Source organism: Saccoglossus kowalevskii, chromosome 3 (genome assembly GCF_978046115.1).
Source record: "Saccoglossus kowalevskii chromosome 3, keSacKowa6.1, whole genome shotgun sequence".
NCBI lineage: Eukaryota > Metazoa > Hemichordata > Enteropneusta > Harrimaniidae > Saccoglossus > Saccoglossus kowalevskii.
The window spans coordinates 10,243,050-10,262,729 of record NC_140643.1 but is presented as its reverse complement, the minus strand read 5'-3'; the positions used below and the strand labels follow the sequence as shown (position 1 = coordinate 10,262,729).

Sequence of the window (19,680 nt, the reverse complement as noted above, 5' to 3'; positions counted from 1 at the left end):
GACCCTTTTCTAAAACCGCCCTCAGCGTTGAAATGGGGCAGGGAACCAGACTATTCACACATCAACATCACCGGGGGCGCATGCGCTATTCGTGACATGCGTTAATTAAGCAATAACCCCCGCCAAAGGCGGGTATACCACGAGATATTGCACAATTCACGACATATATGCACGAGCCGCAGGCGAGTGCATATATGGAGTGAATTGTGCAATATCAAGTGGTATACCCAACTTCGGTGGGGGTTATTGCTATTATATTATACCATTATATTGACAATTCGATAAAACTTGTAAAAAAAGAGTTTACTTTCATCTACTAAAAGATCATGATTATGGCCCTTGAACATGAATATTTATAAGAATAGTATGTAGTTGTACGCTGAATGCGCACAAAAATTACATGCGCAACACAGTTCAAATTTAATACAAACTAATTTTTATTCTACATGAAAAAAAAAAAACATATCCACGTTGAATAGAGCAGCGTAAACACACAAATTAGCATAACAAAGGATGACCTTTCTGACCTTTTACTGACGCACAACGCGATTTGAAATACAGGGTCGTGTACAGTTTGGATCATTTAAACAACGGATTTTCCACGTTTTCATTCCGGTTTTTGTACAATTTGGACTGTAATTTGCCCATTGAAAGTACAGTTGTGAAATAAACCGGTTTTGTGACTCATCATACTACTTGTAACTGTGGATATTTGACGTTCAGCGGTACGCGGCGGGACGCGGTGTATCATGTACGGCGACCGGCACAGCGACCTCAGTTCCAACATCTGACCTGGATACCTTTGGTATAACCAAAGTTTTGTGACAGTATGACTGACAAGTTTTGTCGTTGTTCTGGGGTAAGTTTGATGGTGTAAGATCGGATTTTCGCATCGTTTTTGTGACACGCACATGATATGTCTTGTCTCAACTCCGGCCGAAAGACTTTGCACGCCGTCGCTCTAATACAGTGGTTGGTGTACACTCGGCACAAATCTGTAGCTTTCGAAATTACTTTCATCATCTCCTGTAATTTATTTACCCATAGTGAAGAATTACAATACCATATATCGTCGTCGAATCCTGCGTTGTCCCGTGTTTTTTGAAACAGATGGCAATTACCCGGGTGCACTGCAATTTTGTCAGCTGCCGCTACCAGACACCGATTGTTATTGGTGGCATACATTTTTGCCTGTGACTCATAGTTTTTTGCATTTTTATGTCATTAAATCCCTCAATTATATCTTGTACTTAAAGATCATGTTTTCTTTGTTGGAAGTTCGCAATCCATCCCAAAGTAACAACCCTGGGAACATAGCGTTCTGGCGTTCGTGTAGGCACCTCACGGTGTTAAGGGACGGTGGTTTAGGTTTGTGTGGCGAACGACAATCACCCAACGACCGACGCTCACAACTTGGATCCCATCATTAACAAAAAGCAATATTATAGTTATATAACTTTTCAGATGTTTTTAATTCAGTATTTTTTTCAATATTCTTCTAAAATTCAACCACTATATTTCCCTAAAAATCAAATAATACCGGTTTTATGTATTTCCGTATTAAACCTGTAGTCAATTCATGTTCCAGGGCCACTTGGTTTAGCCGTGCATTATCAGCCAATATACCATGGATTGCATATGCAAATTTTGTGTTTGGACCAATCAAATCAATGGATTAACACCATCAATATACTGGTATAATATAATTCTCAATATGTAATTGCTATCGGTGGCATGCAGACGACAGAACTGGAAGAGGTAAGTTTGTATTTTATCTTCTTTGGGAAAAAAAACATTATTTGCTATTTCATTTTTGAAATCTGATGGGTTTGTCAAATGTGCAATGGTGGCTATCCTTTATGGTTTTCTATTCTCATTTTTAGCTGGTGAAAGCTTTGGCGTCCGTCCGTCGACGACTTCTTTTCAAAAACTGTTGGACCGTTTGCCTTGTTTTTGGTGTGTAGATGTCTCAGGAGCTGTAGATGGAAATTTGTTCACGAGAAGACGATCCACATATAATTCTGGAATTTGGATCAAAAAAAGTAAAAATCGTTATTTTAGACAATTTCTTCAGAACTATCAGCCAGATTGCTTAGATGGGCTTGTTTAAACCGAAGAAAAACTTAGAAAGAAGAACAAAGAACGAAGACAGAATATTCATACTGTTTAATCATGACATATATATTCTTCGTTCTTCTGTTTAAAGAAAACCCCACCCTAATCTTTAAAACGAAGAACAAAGACCACACATTAATATTCAAATAAATAAATTTATGGAGGGTGCGAACAGAGTGGAGCCTGCCGAAGACGCTCTCCGAGAATTACAAGTATTTTCAGCCTTATATCGGGGGAAATTCTTCTCTCTGGGGTTCTCCACACGTGGCAGGGGGGAATCTCGTCTCGTCTCTCTATCGCGTCCCCTTGAGGTACGGAATCGGGGAAGTCGCTTAAGCTTTACAGTCAAATAGACGCACACAACGAAATACGTTTCAACTCTCGTCTTAGTCGGTCAGTCGAGCACTCTATAAGACACAGCGCCCTGGGGAAAAGTCCCCGAGACTATCGCAAGGCTGACCCAAGACTCTCTAAACTGCGTCAAGACTAGCCCAAGACTCTCTCTAGACTGCCTCTCTCCTCTTGTACTTGCCAAGACCAACTAAAACAACTTTATTCATTTTCAAAACCTTAACCAATTACAAAGACTCTAAGGCGAAACCTTCAATCATACAGCCTATCACACTAAGTACTGAACACGTCATATCTTTTGATTAATCGTTCACTACATTAGTAACTACGGATACCAACTGTCAGAAATCGTAGTCCGAATAGCGACGGTTATCTCGTAATTGGTTCCAAATCACTATACCAAGTTCCGTCGAGAACATCAAATGGGCCGAAACGATGACAGACATAACACAGCCATTCACTCGTAATCAACTAATTAAGTCGATTAACAGATACGCGTAAACAATTTCATCACAGTTATATCATTCAATATTAGTTTCGGTAGCAATCCAACGAGGTTTGTACTTGTCACTATCTCAGTAATAAGTATCTTTAGAAATTTATAGATCCAGAATCGGAAGTTTTTCTTGTTGAAATCGCCAGGATGACTAAGATGAGTGGACATTTGCATTTTTAGGGACCTCATTTGCATATTTAACAAGGACAAGTGACACTTTCTGTACAAATATGTCTAACGTAATCCAGGATCTCATACAGGCCAGAAAGGTAATGTGATGGATACAGAGTGTTCAGCAGATCAAATACCACATACGTATGCTACAAAAAATGACATCTCTGAGATGAATAATTCCTTGTCTCGACAACTAGCAGCGATTCTGACAGAATCACAGGCAATACACAAAGGTTTGATTTAATTGAACAACGCATGAATAATCTAGAAAATGACGTTGCCGAGATGCGTACAGAAATCGATGATTTCAAAAGTGAAATACGCAATTCAAATCCTACCAATTTAGAGGGCCATTCCTTTGCATACAGTTCAGATGTATTGAACGGAATTCGTGAATTAAAATCAGAGTTAAAAGAACTACTAGTAAATATGACGACATGAGTAACAGATCTCGCCGAAATAACCTAGTATTTAAAGGGGTCCACCAGGAGAAAAGTTCGGAATCGTGGGAAGAGTCTGAAACCATCGTGAAACTCATAATTAAAAACAAATTAGGAATTACTTCAAATGTGGAGTTTCAAAGAGTGCATCGTGCTGTCTTTTAATTGTGGGATACTTATAGTCGCTATGTGTACTAACTACAAGGACAAAGAAATTATCCTAAAAACGCGTAGCGGCTACAAGGATCAAATATGTATATTGATGAAAACTATTCAAAAGAGATCAGATTTAAAAGGAAATAAATGTTCGAGTTCAGAAAAGCGCTGAAGAATGATGAGCCTAACATAAGGGCGTACGCGAATTACGACAGACTCTCCGCGAAGAACCAAAGTGGAAAACGAACACTGTACGAGTACGACGACGCTCAACATAAAGTGATCATATGCCAACCAAAGTAGCAGACTGGTTAACGCCCTAATGAAATTGACATCATTACAGTGGAACTACTTGTTTGGAACGTTAGAGGTTTGATATAAATGGGGCGATACAGAATTTATTGCATATTTAAAACAATTTGATATTATTGCTCTAACCTCAGACTAGTAATTCAATTTATTAGTCTGAGCTCTAACTGAAACCTTTGTAGATTCATGCACCTTTAATTTAGAAAATTATTGTACTTATTATGTTAACGCACAACGATCCGGTAATAAGGGGAGACACTCGGGTGGTATTATTGTTTTTATTAAAACCATCTTCTCACAATTTGTTTAGAAAACGGGATGCTCAAAAATCCTATTCTTTGGCTAAAGTTAGAAGTGCCAAATAAAAACGTCCCCCTGCTTGGTGCTGTATACATACTACCTGTTAGGTGTTACTATGCTAACGACACTTTTTTTTGCAGAAATTGAATCTGATATAGTAAATCTATCCAGTCGTTATTATGGCGCAAATGTGTTATTAATGGGAGACTTTAATGCACGGACAGGGGGTACTAAATGACTTTATCGAAGATGAAAATTCTACTCATGTGCCTATTGGTGACACACACATTGCTAATACTGATATTGGCGTGCGTAGTAACTGTGATGTAGAAAACAATAATTATGGAGATGAGTTATTGAGTGTATGCAAAAACACTGATATTAGAATCATAAATGGACGTAGACCCTCTGACACCATAGGGCACTTTACAAGCATAACTTACAATGGGTCTAGTACGGTCGATTATGTAATAGCGTCACGAAATATTTTTAACACTATATCTGATTTGCATGTTGGATGTAGAACTGAATCGGACCACATGCCAATTACAATACACCATACATGGTGTTTTTTATTGGTAATCGTCAAACTGTAACTGTTAATAATAAAAGTATGCCACAATTTAGGAGATATTATGTGAATCAGGAATCATGTAAAATATTTCAAGCGAAATGGATAGAAGGTGATTTTGATCATGTGATCCAAACTATTCAGTTCGACACTGATAATGGTGATATAAAGGGTGCTCTCTCTAAACTATCAGATTTATTCATGAATACTTGACCACGCATGCGTCAGAATAACAAAGGCGTAAACATTCACTGTGCTAGGTGGTTTGACACTGAATGTAATAACGCTAAGTTAGATTTTAAAAGAAAACTACGACAATTTCGTCGTACAAGAACACTTGATTCTTTAACTGATTATCGCACTAGCAAAAGAGAATACAGTGATATGATTATCAAAAGGAAAAAGGTCTATCAAAATAACCAAATATCCGAGTTAGAAAAAGCCGCTTGTGGCAGGGATAGCAAAACGTTTTGGGGATTCTTCCGAAATGCAGACCAGCACACACCACCCTCAATTAGTCCAACTGAATGGTTTAATTATTTCAATTCTTTATTTAATCCAGTTATTAATGTGGAAAGAAACACTGAGCACGAAAATCTGTGGAGCAGTGTTGAATCTGCTGTCCAGGATGGTAATTTCAACTACTCACAGGAGGACCAAATCACTGATTTGATTAATTTTCTAATTTCCAAACTTGAAATTGAAGTTAGTATCAAACAGTTGAAATTTGGTAAATCACCGGGCAGTAATGGCATACCGCCTGGATTTTGCAAATTTTGCTATCCTCATGTTAATATGATGAAATTGTTTGCACGAATGGCTGTGTTATATCTGTCATCGTTTAGGCTCATGCGAGATCCTGGATGGAACTCGACTCAGTGATTTGGAACTAATTACGATATAACCGTCGCTATTCGGACGACTATTTCTGACAGTTGGTATTTGCAGTTAGTAATATAGTGAACGATTAATCAAAAGATATGACGTGTTCAGTACTTAGTGTGATTGGCTGTATGATTGAAGGTTACGCCCTAAAGTCTTTTTACTGCTTTGTAATTGGTTAAGGTTTTGAAAATGAATAAAGTTGTTTTAGTTGGTCTTGGCGAGTACAAGAGGAAAGAGGCAGTCTAGAGAGAGTCTTGGGCTAGTCTTGACGCAGTTTAGAGAGTCTTGGGTCAGCCTTGCGATAGTCTCGGGGACTTTTCCCCAGGGCGCTGTGTCTTATAGAGTGCTCGACTGACCGACTAAGACGAGAGTTGAAACGTATTTCGTTGTGTGCGTCTATTTGACTGTAAAGCTTAAGCGACTTCCCCGATTCCGTACCTCAAGGGGACGCGATAGAGAGACGAGACGAGATTCCCCCCTGCCACGTGTGGAGAACCCCAGAGGAGAAGAATTTCCCCCTGATATTAACTCAATTATTACATGGCATCTTTAACAGTATTTTCGATACAAGCATTTTCCCTAAGCATTGGTGTGAGGGTATTATATTCCCGATATATAAAAATGGTTCTAGGAATAAGGCTTGTAATTATCGAGGTATCACATTACTTCCAATATTAAGTAAAATTTTCAATAGAATTTTATATAATAGGCTAGGTAAATGGGATGAATATACTAGAGAAAACAAGCGGGTTTCAGGGCATGGTATAGCACGATAAATAACGTATTTATTATTCACACATTGGCACAAAAATATCTTGCAACTAAACGGGGGCGTTTTTATTGTGCTATATTGACTTCGAAAAAGCATTCGACAGAATCAATTGGGTAGTTTTTTGTTCAAACTTGGTGAAGCAGGTAATAGAGGTGAAATGTATTCCATTCTTAACTCTATGTATTTACAAGTAAAACCACGTGTCTTGACAAGCGATGGTTTGACAGGCTTCTTTAACTGTCCTGTTGGAGTGCGTCAAGGTTGTATTTTATCTCTTTTTTGTTCTTTTATTTTATAAATGACCTTCAACTTAAGTCAGACGAGCTTTCAGGTGATAGTGTTGGCTGTTTTGTAGGTTTAATTAAGTCTACAGCTACTGAAAATGTACACATCAAATTTTGTAAATTTTTGCTTCATATTCCTAATACACCACTAATTCACGCAACGGTAAGAGGGGAACTTGGTCGTCCCACAATGTATTCTCTTCGTTTAGTTAGAATGGTGAAATATTGGCTGAAAATATTTAAAATGAACCCAAACCGTTACGTTTATCAATGTTACAATTGTCAATGCTCACTCGTTGACTCAAACAAAACTTGCTGGGTTAAATCATTTAAAGAAATACTATTTAGTTACGGATTTGGCTTGTTTCGTCAGCGGTGTTTTGACATCGATCTCCAAAAATGGTGTGATGTTGTAAATTCATTTGAAAGATTAACTTCATATAAACTAGAATCGTATCTTGTAATTGAAATGAAAACAGCTTTTCGACTTGCTATGTTAAAATTCGGAACATCATCACATAAAAATGGTAAAAAAGGTAAAAAAAGAACGTTTGTTTGAAATTAACATTTTTGAAACTATAAATGAAAGAAAGACTTTGAAACAATCATCTTTTCCGTCGCTTGGTGGCGGACTCCATTTTAGATTGCATTGTTGTCATTAGAGATTCCCCATAAGTTAGTAATTCTCGTAATGCCTTCGATTGAGGAACTCCTTAAGTATACAACCCTTGGAGTTAATAGTCATTTAGGAAAGTGCTCAAGAAATTGAACAGAAATTAATTAACATATTAGGCGTCCCCTCTCTTTTCTTCTTGTTTGAAATTGGTCGTCAGCATTTTAATTGCAGTAACATTACGAGAGGAAGACTTCAGTCATTATAAGAATAACATGGCCTGGCAACTTATCAAGAGTTTCCCGTGGCTATACATAACTTTCATACTGCGAATAAATACACGTATCGGGAATAAAAAAACAATATTGAAGAGTCGATACAAAATAATTTTAAACGCTGGTTGGGGCATGTTACGGTAAAAAACACCCAAATGTTGTCATTAAGTTTGCTCTGCGTGTTGCAAGATCAGAATTGAATTGATATATTTATATTATTCTCAGGGGAGGACATCCGGGCATTTTAACCGCCTGGCAACCATCGGTGAAAACAAAGGCCGAAAGCTCTTAGAAAACGGTACTTTGGGATGGTTGTTGAGACTCCCATGAACAGTGTGTGACATGTATAAATTTGGTTGTTCAGGATTACTTCAAAGTTGAGTTTTGTGTTTTCTCGAATTTAGTTATTTTCACTGCAGCGCGCGCAGAGCCCATAGAAATACATGGTACAGTGGTGCGCATCTTAGCAACGTGAAACGTATTATGACGTATCTCCGCCCGAGGATAGGCGGGCAAATTTCAAGCAATTAATGAGGATGTTGATATTCTTCGAAATCGCGAAATAACGAATTTCTGGTGGGACATGTGGAACACTTTCTGCACACAGAGGGCGCTATTATTAATATATCCGGTGCAGACAGCGGTAATATGGTAATCCTCCTCCAAAATCATATATTTACCAAAACATGTATACTCAAACATATGTACATGTGTGTGTAAATTAGATTAAAAAAAACATCATTCTGTACGTTTTGCTTTTTTTGCGATGACCCGACAACGGTTTTATAAGTTGCTAAGCCATGATAATAATTTCACAATTAATTGTTTCCGAGGTTCTCATAACCACTTTTCGAGATTTCCGGGGTTTTCAAATTGTTTCCGAGGTTTTCGGAAAGCCCAGACCACGCATGCATTCTATATTAGCGAATGTGGTTGGGAAGAAATACATCATTGCCCAGAGGCAATGGGTCAGACGACCAAGCAAAATACCCCCACACACGACGATTCAAACATGACAACGAGTTCATAAATGGTGTTTACGAAGCGCATTTTCTATTTTATTTATCTCATAGTGGTATCTAGGGAACTCTGGGATTTCTATCATCTCATGGTGGTATCCAGGGAACTCTGGGGTTGCTATTATCTCATGGTGGTATCCAGGGAACTCTGGGGTTGCTATCATCTCATGGTGGTATCCGGGGAACTCTGGGGTTGCTATCATCTCATGGTGGTATCCAGGGAACTCTGTGTTTGCTATCATCTCATGGTGGTATCCAGGGGACTCTGGGGTTGCTATCATCTCATGGATGTATCCAGGGGACTCTGGGGTTGCTATCATATCATGGTGGTATCCATGGGACTCTGGGGTTGCTGTCATCTCATGGTGGTATCCATGGGACTGTGGGGGTGCTATCATCTCATGGTGGTATCCAGGGGACTGTGGGGTTGCTATCATCTCATGGTGGTATCCAGGTGACTCTGGGGTTGCTATCATCTCATGGTGGTATCCAGGGGACTCTGGGGTTGCTATCATATCATGGTGGTATCTATGGGACTCTGGGTTTGCTATCATATCATGGTGGTATCCATGGAACTCTGGGGTTGCTGTCATCTCATGGTGGTATCCATGGGACTGTGGGGTTGCTATCATCTCATGGTGGTATCCATGGGACTGTGGGGGTGCTATCATCTCATGGTGGTATCCAGGGGACTGTGGAGTTGCTATCATCTCATGGTGGTATCCAGGTGACTCTGGGGTTGCTATCATCTCATGGTGGTATCCAGGGGACTCTGGGGTTGCTATCATATCATGGTGGTATCCATGGGACTCTGGGGTTGCTGTCATCTCATGGTGGTATCCATGGGACTCTGGGGTTGCTGTCATCTCATGGTGGTATCCTTGGGACTGTGGGGTTGCTATCATCTCATGGTGGTAACCAGGTGACTCTGGGGTTGCTATCATCTCATGGTGATATCCAGGGGACTCTGGGGTTGCTGTCATCTAATGGTGGTATCCATGGGACTGTGGGGTTGCTATCATCTCACGGTGGTATCCAGGGGACTCTGGGGTTGCTATCATCTCATGGTGGTATCCAGGGGACTCTGGGGTTGCTATCATCTCATGATGGTATCCAGGGGACTCTGGGGTTGCTATCATCTCATGGTGGTATCCATGGGACTCTGGGGTTGCTGTCATCTCATGGTGGTATCCATGGGACTGTGGGGTTGCTATCATCTCACGGTGGTATCCATGGGACTCTGGGGTTGCTATCATCTCATGGTGGTATCCAGGGGATTCTGGGGTTGCTATCATCTCATGGTGGTATCCAGGGGACTCTGGGGTTGCTGTCATCTCATGGTGGTATCCATGGGACTGTGGGGGTGCTATCATCTCATGGTGGTATCCAGGGGACTGTGGGGTTGCTATCATCTCATGGTGGTATCCAGGTGACTCTGGGGTTGCTATCATCTCATGGTGGTATCCAGGGGACTCTGGGGTTGCTATTATATCATGGTGGTATCCATGGGACTCTGGGGTTGCTATCATCTCATGGTGGTATCCATGGGACTGTGGGGTTGCTATCATCTCATGGTGGTATCCAGGGGACTGTGGGCTTGCTATCATCTCATGGTGGTATCCAGGTGATTCTGGGGTTGCTATCATCTCATGGTGGTATCCAGGGGATTCTGGGGTTGCTATCACCTCATGGTGGTATCCATGTGACTCTGTGTTTGCTATCATCTCATGGTGGTATCCATGGGACTCTGGGGTTGCTGTCATCTCATGGTGGTATCCTTGGGACTGTGGGGTTGCTATCATCTCATGGTGGTATCCAGGTGACTCTGGGGTTGCTATCATCTCATGGTGATATCCAGGGGACTCTGGGGTTGCTGTCATCTCATGGTGGTATCCATGGGACTGTGGGGTTGCTATCATCTCACGGTGGTATCCAGGGGACTCTGGGGTTGCTATCATCTCATGGTGGTATCCAGGGGACTCTGGGGTTGCTATCATCTCATGATGGTATCCATGGGACTCTGGGGTTGCTATCATCTCATGGTAGTATCCATGGGACTCTAGGGTAGCTATCATCTCATGGTGGTATCCGAGGAACTCTGGGGTTGCTGTCATCTCATGGTGGTATCCATGGGACTCTGGGGTTGCTATCATCTCATGGTGGTATCCAGGGGACTCTGGGGTTGCTATCATCTCATGGTGGTATCCATGGGACTCTGGGATTGCTATCATCTCATGGTGGTATCCATGGGACTCTGGGGTTGCTATCATCTCATGGTGGTATCCAGGGGACTCTGGGGTTGCTCTCATCTCATGGTGGTATCCATGGAACTCTGGGGTTGCTATCATCTCATGGTGGTATCCGGGGAACTCTGGGGTTGCTATCATATCATGGTGGTATCCAGATTACTCTGGGGCTGCTATCATCTCATGGTGGTATCTAGGGGACTCTGGGGTTGCTATCGTCTCATGGTGGTGTCCAGGGGACTCTGGGGTTGCTATCATCTCATGGTGGTATCCATGGAACTCTGGGGTTGCTATCATCTCATGGTGGTATCCAGAGAACTCTGGGGTTGCTATCATCCCATGGTGGTATCCAGGGAACATTGGTTCGCTATCTTATCATGGTGGTATCCAGATTACTCTGGGGCTGATATCATCTCATGGTGGTATCCAGGGAACTCTGGGGTTGCTATCATCTCATAGTGGTATCCATGGAACTCTGGGGTTGCTATCATCTGATGGTGGTATCCAGATGACTCTGGGGTTGCTATCATCTCATGGTGGTATCCAGGGGACTCTGGGGTTGCTATCATCTCATGGTGGTATCCATGGGACTCTGGGATTGCTATCATCTCATGGTGGTATCCATGGGACTCTGGGGTTGCTATCATCTCATGGTGGTATCCAGGGGACTCTGGGGTTGCTCTCATCTCATGGTGGTATCCATGGAACTCTGGGGTTGCTATCATCTCATGGTGGTATCCGGGGAACTCTGGGGTTGCTATCATATCATGGTGGTATCCAGATTACTCTGGGGCTGCTATCATCTCATGGTGGTATCTAGGGGACTCTGGGGTTGCTATCGTCTCATGGTGGTGTCCAGGGGACTCTGGGGTTGCTATCATCTCATGGTGGTATCCATGGAACTCTGGGGTTGCTATCATCTCATGGTGGTATCCAGAGAACTCTGGGGTTGCTATCATCCCATGGTGGTATCCAGGGAACATTGGTTCGCTATCTTATCATGGTGGTATCCAGATTACTCTGGGGCTGATATCATCTCATGGTGGTATCCAGGGAACTCTGGGGTTGCTATCATCTCATAGTGGTATCCATGGAACTCTGGGGTTGCTATCATCTGATGGTGGTATCCAGATGACTCTGGGGTTGCTATCATCTCATGGCGGTATCCAGGGGTCTCTGGGGTTGCTATCGTCTCATGGTGGTATCCAGGCGACTATGGGGTTGCTGTCATCTCATGGAGGTATCCATAGGACTCTAGGGTTTATGTAATCTCATTGTGGCATCAAGGTTACCCCGGGGTTGCTAGCTGTCATGTCATGGTGATGGTGGTATCCAGGTGACTCTGGGGTTGCTGCCATCTCATTGTGGTGTCCAGGGGATTCTGGGGTTGATGTCTTCTCATTGTGGTATCCAGGTGACTCTGGGGTTGCTGTCATATCATTGTGGTGTCCAGGGTACTCTGGGGTCGATGTCTTCTCATGATGGTATCAGTCGACTTATGGGTTGCTGTCCTCTCATGGTGGTATCCAGGGGACTCTGGGGTTCATGTCATGTCATGGTGGTATCAATGTGACTCTTGGGTTGCTGTCCTCTTATGAAGGTATCCAGGGGGCTCTGGGGTTGCTGTCATGTATGGTGCTATCAAAGTGGCTATGGGCTTTCTGTCATTATATAGTGGTATCTTTGTGACTTGCCATCATTGTTTTCCTGGTCCGTATTTTTACCTTACATAGTTTTGTGCTACAATTCCACACAATCTAAGTAACGCATTTTTTAATATACTATAAATATACTATGATTGTTACGTCATCATAATTTAGAACAAACATCAGTGGTTGTAGCAGATACTATTTCAAACTGAAACTCTTCCCACATCATAATATATGTACAACATCTTTCACGTATTATTGTAATCACTATAAGAAATGATAAAATTACTTCGGTTGGCGACATATTTCACAATCAAACATAATTCATATTATTTTAGTCACCCAAGACCATTTGCACGTACGTATTTTTATGTTTACAAGACTTTATTTCTGATTCTGTTGGGTAAGATTTCCAAAAATCTCTTATAATGCTTACAGAGGTCATGACTGGCAGTTCAACTTACAACGACTGACACTCCAACTACTGTACACACGGTATAAATAGCGCCACACACGGTGAATGTCGCATGAATTACTGCCAATCTCGATTTAATTATTCATCAGTCCAGTGTAACCTGAGAAGCAACCTGTGACACAAGGTCTTATTTGGCTTGCTGTTAACATGCAGGTACGTATGATTATGTTTCTAGTCTAATATAGTTGTTATCAAATTCACCAGTCTCTTACCAATTGCTACATCCCGGTGCTACATATAGTTCATACATGTGTATCTCGTATCAGTGACGTCGGCATCGTGTGATTTTTTTTACGTCGTACTATTTGTAACGACCACTTTCTGGTTTGTGTAATTAGAGCCATCGCGTCAATGTCAAAATTACTTTGACATCAGCTCTACAAATATTACATGGTGTTTTCTAGAGAAGAATATGTTTTAAGAATATTTGAAGATGTGTAAAGTAAAAAAAAAGCATTGCTTAATTTAAGGGATAACAATTAGCTTTAAAATGTCACAAATAACGAATTGTTTGACCTTTTTATGGTTGAGACGTAATGCGGGTTCGTCGCCTGGTGAAATGTGACATAGAGTCGAGTGTCTTTCTCAGCAATGGAATTTAATTCATATTCGAACATACACTGATAAAATGGCGGCTGTCTTCTGTCGCGGAATTTTCTATATGAATGGTTGTGACCAATTCTCTCGATTCTTAGCTCCCAAATATTTGTTTTTTCACTCATTTTCTGTATGATTGTCGTTGTCTTTTCAGTTCCCAGTTATTTGACAATGAGTTTGATGTAAAACAACCCGTTCGCATAAATTGCTAAAGCTGATCTTGGATGACGGGGAAGCGTCCCCTCACTCAGAGGTCAATTGAAAGTGTTTTTGCATGGAAACCAATCGTGTATATGCATGGATTTGAAAAACACAGCGACGCAGCAACTGAAAGAAAGTGGGAAAGGACCATAGTGGTGATATGTATGTGGCTGAATGGGTCTCTATTGGCGACCCACAACTATTCATATATATAGGGTTGTGAAAATACAAGGAGAACAATTCGTATTGTACGTCTATACATGATACTTTCTGAAAGACTTGTCAATTATAAAACGTGTTACCACTCGAAATGAACTGATTAAAACGAGAAGTCTACAGTTTATAGAATTCACTCACAACTCCACAGAGCCCATGTACACTTCAACAAAGATGGCGGATAATGCAAGTCGTCTGGGACTACGGATTTCCTCTCAACCCAACCTTCACATTGACTCTGGCGCCGTTTTGATTGTTGCTCAGAAAGCCTTATGCTTCTGGTCGGCTTTCGGGTAACAATTAAAAATAGCGAGAGAGTTTTCATCTCAACCGGTCCAGCTCTCCTACTTAGCCTGCAGTGCTTCTGAGACAAGACAAGACTGACAATTCTGGTGCTTGGGTAAAAACCAAGTGAAAATGCATTATTAATTTCGGGAGTTAATCAATGATATCAACTGGTAGTTTTAACGTTCTAATCATATATTTTACTAAACAGGGGACATGGCTGACCCACACCGATACTGAATTGACATTCATTAGCTAATGTAAATCCTTATTTTAAAAGTTCACTTTGTATTATACACACTATGTCAAAAATCACCAGTTTGTGATTGTGCAGAGCAAATCGTATTTGAATAAGGGAGGTTGGGGAAATCGAAGTTGTTCATCGGGGATTAAACTCTCCCTTCTACAATCGTCTGGAAGAGCAAAGGCACCGTGACATTTTCCACTCATAGTATTATGTTTGATAAGTATGCGCGTCTAGTCGATGTTCACACCAATAGAGTTCTTTGTAGAAACGAGTATTGTGCGTGTATCAATGGTTTTCAAACCGCTACAGATCTGCAGGCTATTGCTGAATCTAGACCTTATGCCCGGCTATACATACACAAAAATAGACTGAAATGTATGTAAATTACCACTTGTAATAACAGCCAACCAAGTGTGAATAATCTCATGCAGGTCACTGCTATGGATAGTATTTCCAAGCGAGGACTCGACTAAAATTTGAATTACCCCAGTCAAAATTAACCTTTAATTTATTACCAATATAACAGTTGGCGTTAAGGTTTTAAAACTGACAACATTTATCTGTATATGAAAGTTTTCTGTGTATTTGACAATATCGGAGACCACGTACGGAGGTGTTCGTATACATGTAACATTAAAAGAGAAGTAAAAAATGTACTTTTTAAACAATTTAAAAATTGTCCCGGTGTAATTGTATTATAATCTAGAAGAGATGATGTACGGCCATTTCCAGTAACGATGTGAGAATGTAGGCGGGCAAAACATAATTGTCAGTGTTGAATGTAAGAGAACTGACTGAAAGTGAAGGATATATGAAACGAACTTTTCCAATTAAAGTTGGCCTGAGTCACAATGGTATGGAACTGTCGACAATAGGTGATGTTACTGGGAGGTCATTTAATTGAAGTGTAATCAAGTATGTGATAAGACTGACACAATGCACATTACTTCCACTACTTTCTATTCATCAACTGTCAGTTTGTTTAGTCATGCCAGTATTCAATGCCGCGTTCCTCCCACTCAAAGTTAGTACAAACTCACCCCTCGGTAAATTCACGACTGAATTTATCAAGGAACTCAACCTTCGGTCAAATTGAGAACGAACGCATGACCCAGTGACAATTTGTACACGAACTCAACACCCACAGACAACCTTAACACTGAAAACTTGGAGAAGACCTCTGCACACATAGCGGGCAACTTGGATACGCCTCTCCACCCACAGACAACTTGTACACGACCTCAGCTCTTACAAAAAAAAATTAACAAGAAGTTTTCACACAGGGGCAATTTGAATACGACCTCTCCACTCACAGACAACTTGGATACGAACTCTGTATCCACAAAATGATCGTAATTCAGATACGGTGAAGAAAAATAGTTGTTCACGAGATACGGAGATACCCCTCTCAGCAGTTTGACAGATCGGCAGATCTAGTCGTCAATCTTGAAAATAGTATAATAATGGCTGGATTATGCTGTGTGTCACGTTTTAATACATTTAGCGCCAATTCGATGCTGGGACTTGTGGTGAGCAAACAGACGAGGAAAAATCTTAGTTGTCGTAGAAACGGCCCCTTTTAAATCAGTGTCTCCCATTGGCACACACTTTCTTATCTGAACATTTGTTATTTTTCAGCGGTTCTTACTCTCAGAATTCGCATGGATTACTTTTGCAATATGTTTGTGAGTGTAGTGGTGTGTATTCGTAAAATGGTCTTTTAAAACAAAGATAAACTTTGTTGCCTGTCGTTACTGATGAGTCCAAACACGACCCAAAGTATGACTTGTCTCATCGCACAGTGACAACTAACGTCAAAGTAATGACAATGCAACACATCCCTGGGAATTTGCGAAATCATGCAGACCTTGAAGTTGGTTATAGTTGATAATGTATCTCTGGTGAGGCCTAAGTAATATATGCATCACTGTAAAGTCAAGCACACACAATTTCAACACGATGACGATGTTTAAATATTCCTATTACTGGGTGTATTCATATCACGTTAAATCACGAGACAGCGCAGTAAACACTGACCAGTTGTCTGTTCTTATAGTGTTCACATGCGATATGTATCATGTCAATTCGGATCAATCATGACTCTTTATCTACATGACGTCACTGAGCTCACCATAATAACTACATCATGTGATAAACTGAGTTCAATGAAAATATATACTAGTAGTCAACAATATTTTTAACATGTTTACATCATTCTGTCACACATTATTTCTCGATAATATATTATGATTTATTTTTGAAAAGATCGTATGTATATAACAAACATAGAAGTATTCGTTTGATGAAAAAATGCTAACCGCATATACGCATGCGCCTCGGACTTTATAACTGCTAGATGCACATATTACTTCGAACGAACACTGCTATACTTAGTACCAAAATAAGGTTTATGTTTCACGATAAATATTTATTGAAATATCCAACAGAATTATTTAAACATGATCAAAAATAGTTATCACAATAGTTTTCTCGGTACGCTAAGTTTTACAATAACGGAGAGTCGAAGTTCATGTTCATAGACGTGAATGTGCACGATAGTTGTTTATAAGGCGTGCTAAAAATCTGGACACTATATAGAATATAGACTATGACCCAATCAAATGGTTCCCATCGGACATTGTTAGGGCATTACAAAAGACACGCTAATAGAATATCCTGTTCAACTTGTTTTTTTATTTTATTCCATTTACTTTTTGAGCTATGATGTTAACACTGTTGGCAATTCGGCGTGAAATCGTGCCTGGATAGGTCCCACGTTAAGCGTTCTCACGGCACCCACCAACTTGGCCCCTTCGGAATGTCCCATTGCAGTTCAAGGTGCTATGTTACGGTGCCGAATTGTCAGGCAACGAGAAATAACACGCATGTTACTATGGCAATCGTTTGTTGAAGTGACTGAGGTAAAACCAACCAACCAGAATCGTTGTGGCAAATTGTTCGGTGATGAATATGTCTTTCGATTAAAGTTGGAATAACGGTTTATGGTAACACACAGGCTGTGAATAAAACATTTTCTAACAAAAGCAATGACGTGCGCGCCTTGAAGTATTGTCGAGCCCGCTATAAAGATCACGTGACTTACTGCATGTGCAGTCACCTCTTGATTTATATTGCATAAATTACACTGTGTCACTAATCAGTAATATCAAGTAACACGTGACAGGTAGTCGTATGCTAATTATGACGTAGTTGTATTCTAATTATTATTGTAAAGTTCTCATTTACTTAGAATAGTGGTAATCCTTCGAATACAAACAAAATCGCTATAATCTCATTCCCGCGTATAAACGTATTTTAAAATCTAGTAGTGTGGCGCCACCAACGTTACTAATAATATATTTTTCACGAGATCGCAATATCTCTAAAGGGCGGCTCATATGAAACAGGCTTCTTCTTTTAGCATTTATAATTGTGGGTTCTATATTTTCAAGGATATCTGTTTTCGAGCTTTGATTTTCAAATATTTGAAAAGAAAAACGCAGTAAAACAATTTGAAATAGCTTCATGTCTATCTATCTTGACTCAATGAAGAAATCCTAATTTAGCAAAAGTATCAATTTGTCATCACGAGAATATAGTTTCTGTTAAATTAGCTACATCTTGAATTAGCGAAATCACAGAGTGGCTAAACTAGATAAAATATTAGCTAAAATGCTAACTAAAACATGTATGCGAAAGACAAATGTGTGTAGGCGAAATGGTGATAAATGTGAAGCGCATTATGATATAACTATTGAAACTCATATATTGATAAATGTGAAGCGCATTATGATATAACTGTTGAAACTCATATATTGATAAATGTGAAGCGCATTATATAACTGTTGAAACTCATATATTGATAAATGTGAAGCGCATTATGATATAACTATTGAAACTCATATATTGATAAATGTGAAGCGCATTATGATATAACTGTTGAAACTCATATATTGATAAATGTGAAGCACATTATGATATAACTATTGAAACTCATATATTGATAAATGTGAAGCGCATTATATAACTGTTGAAACTCATATATTGATAAATGTGAAGCGCATTATGATATAACTGTTGAAACTCATATATTGATAAATGTGAAGCACATTATGATATAACTATTGAAACTCATATATTGATAAATGTGAAGCGCATTATGATATAACTGTTGAAACTCATATATTGATAAATGTGAAGCGCATTATGATGTAACTATTGAAACTCATATATTGATAAATGTGAAGCACATTATGATATAACTATTGAAACTCATATATTGATAAATGTGAAGCGCATTATGATATAACTGTTGAAACTCATATATTGATAAATGTGAAGCGCATTATGATATAACTGTTGAAACTCATATATTGATAAATGTGAAGCGCATTATGATATAACTATTGAAACTCATATATTGATAAATGTGAAGCGCATTATGATATAACTATTGAAACTCATATATTGATAAATGTGAAGCACATTATGATATAACTATTGAAACTCATATATTGATAAATGTGAAGCGCATTATGATATAACTGTTGAAACTCATATATTGATAAATGTGAAGCACATTATGATGTAACTATTGAAACTCATATATTGATAAATGTGAAGCGCATTATGATATAACTATTGAAACTCATATATTGATAAATGTGAAGCGCATTATGATGTAACTATTGAAACTCATATATTGATAAATGTGAAGCGCATTATGATATAACTATTGAAACTCATATATTGATAAATGTGAAGCGCATTATGATATAACTGTTGAAACTCATATATTGATAAATGTGAAGCGCATTATGATATAACTGTTGAAACTCATATATTGATAAATGTGAAGCGCATTATGATATAACTATTGAAACTCATATATTGATAAATGTGAAGCGCATTATGATATAACTGTTGAAACTCATATATTGATAAATGTGAAGCGCATTATGATGTAACTATTGAAACTCATATATTGATAAATGTGAAGCACAT

At 39.5% G+C, this 19,680-nt stretch overlaps 1 non-coding gene across 1 annotated transcript; it reads left to right on the top strand.

The window, feature by feature from the left end:
- The first annotated feature begins 14,371 nt into the window (after positions 1–14,371).
- Mir315 (microRNA mir-315) lies at positions 14,372–14,472 on the top strand. Its single transcript, NR_037556.1, has one exon. It is a non-coding gene; the product is annotated as a microRNA mir-315 (primary transcript).
- The last annotated feature ends 5,208 nt before the right edge of the window (positions 14,473–19,680 follow it).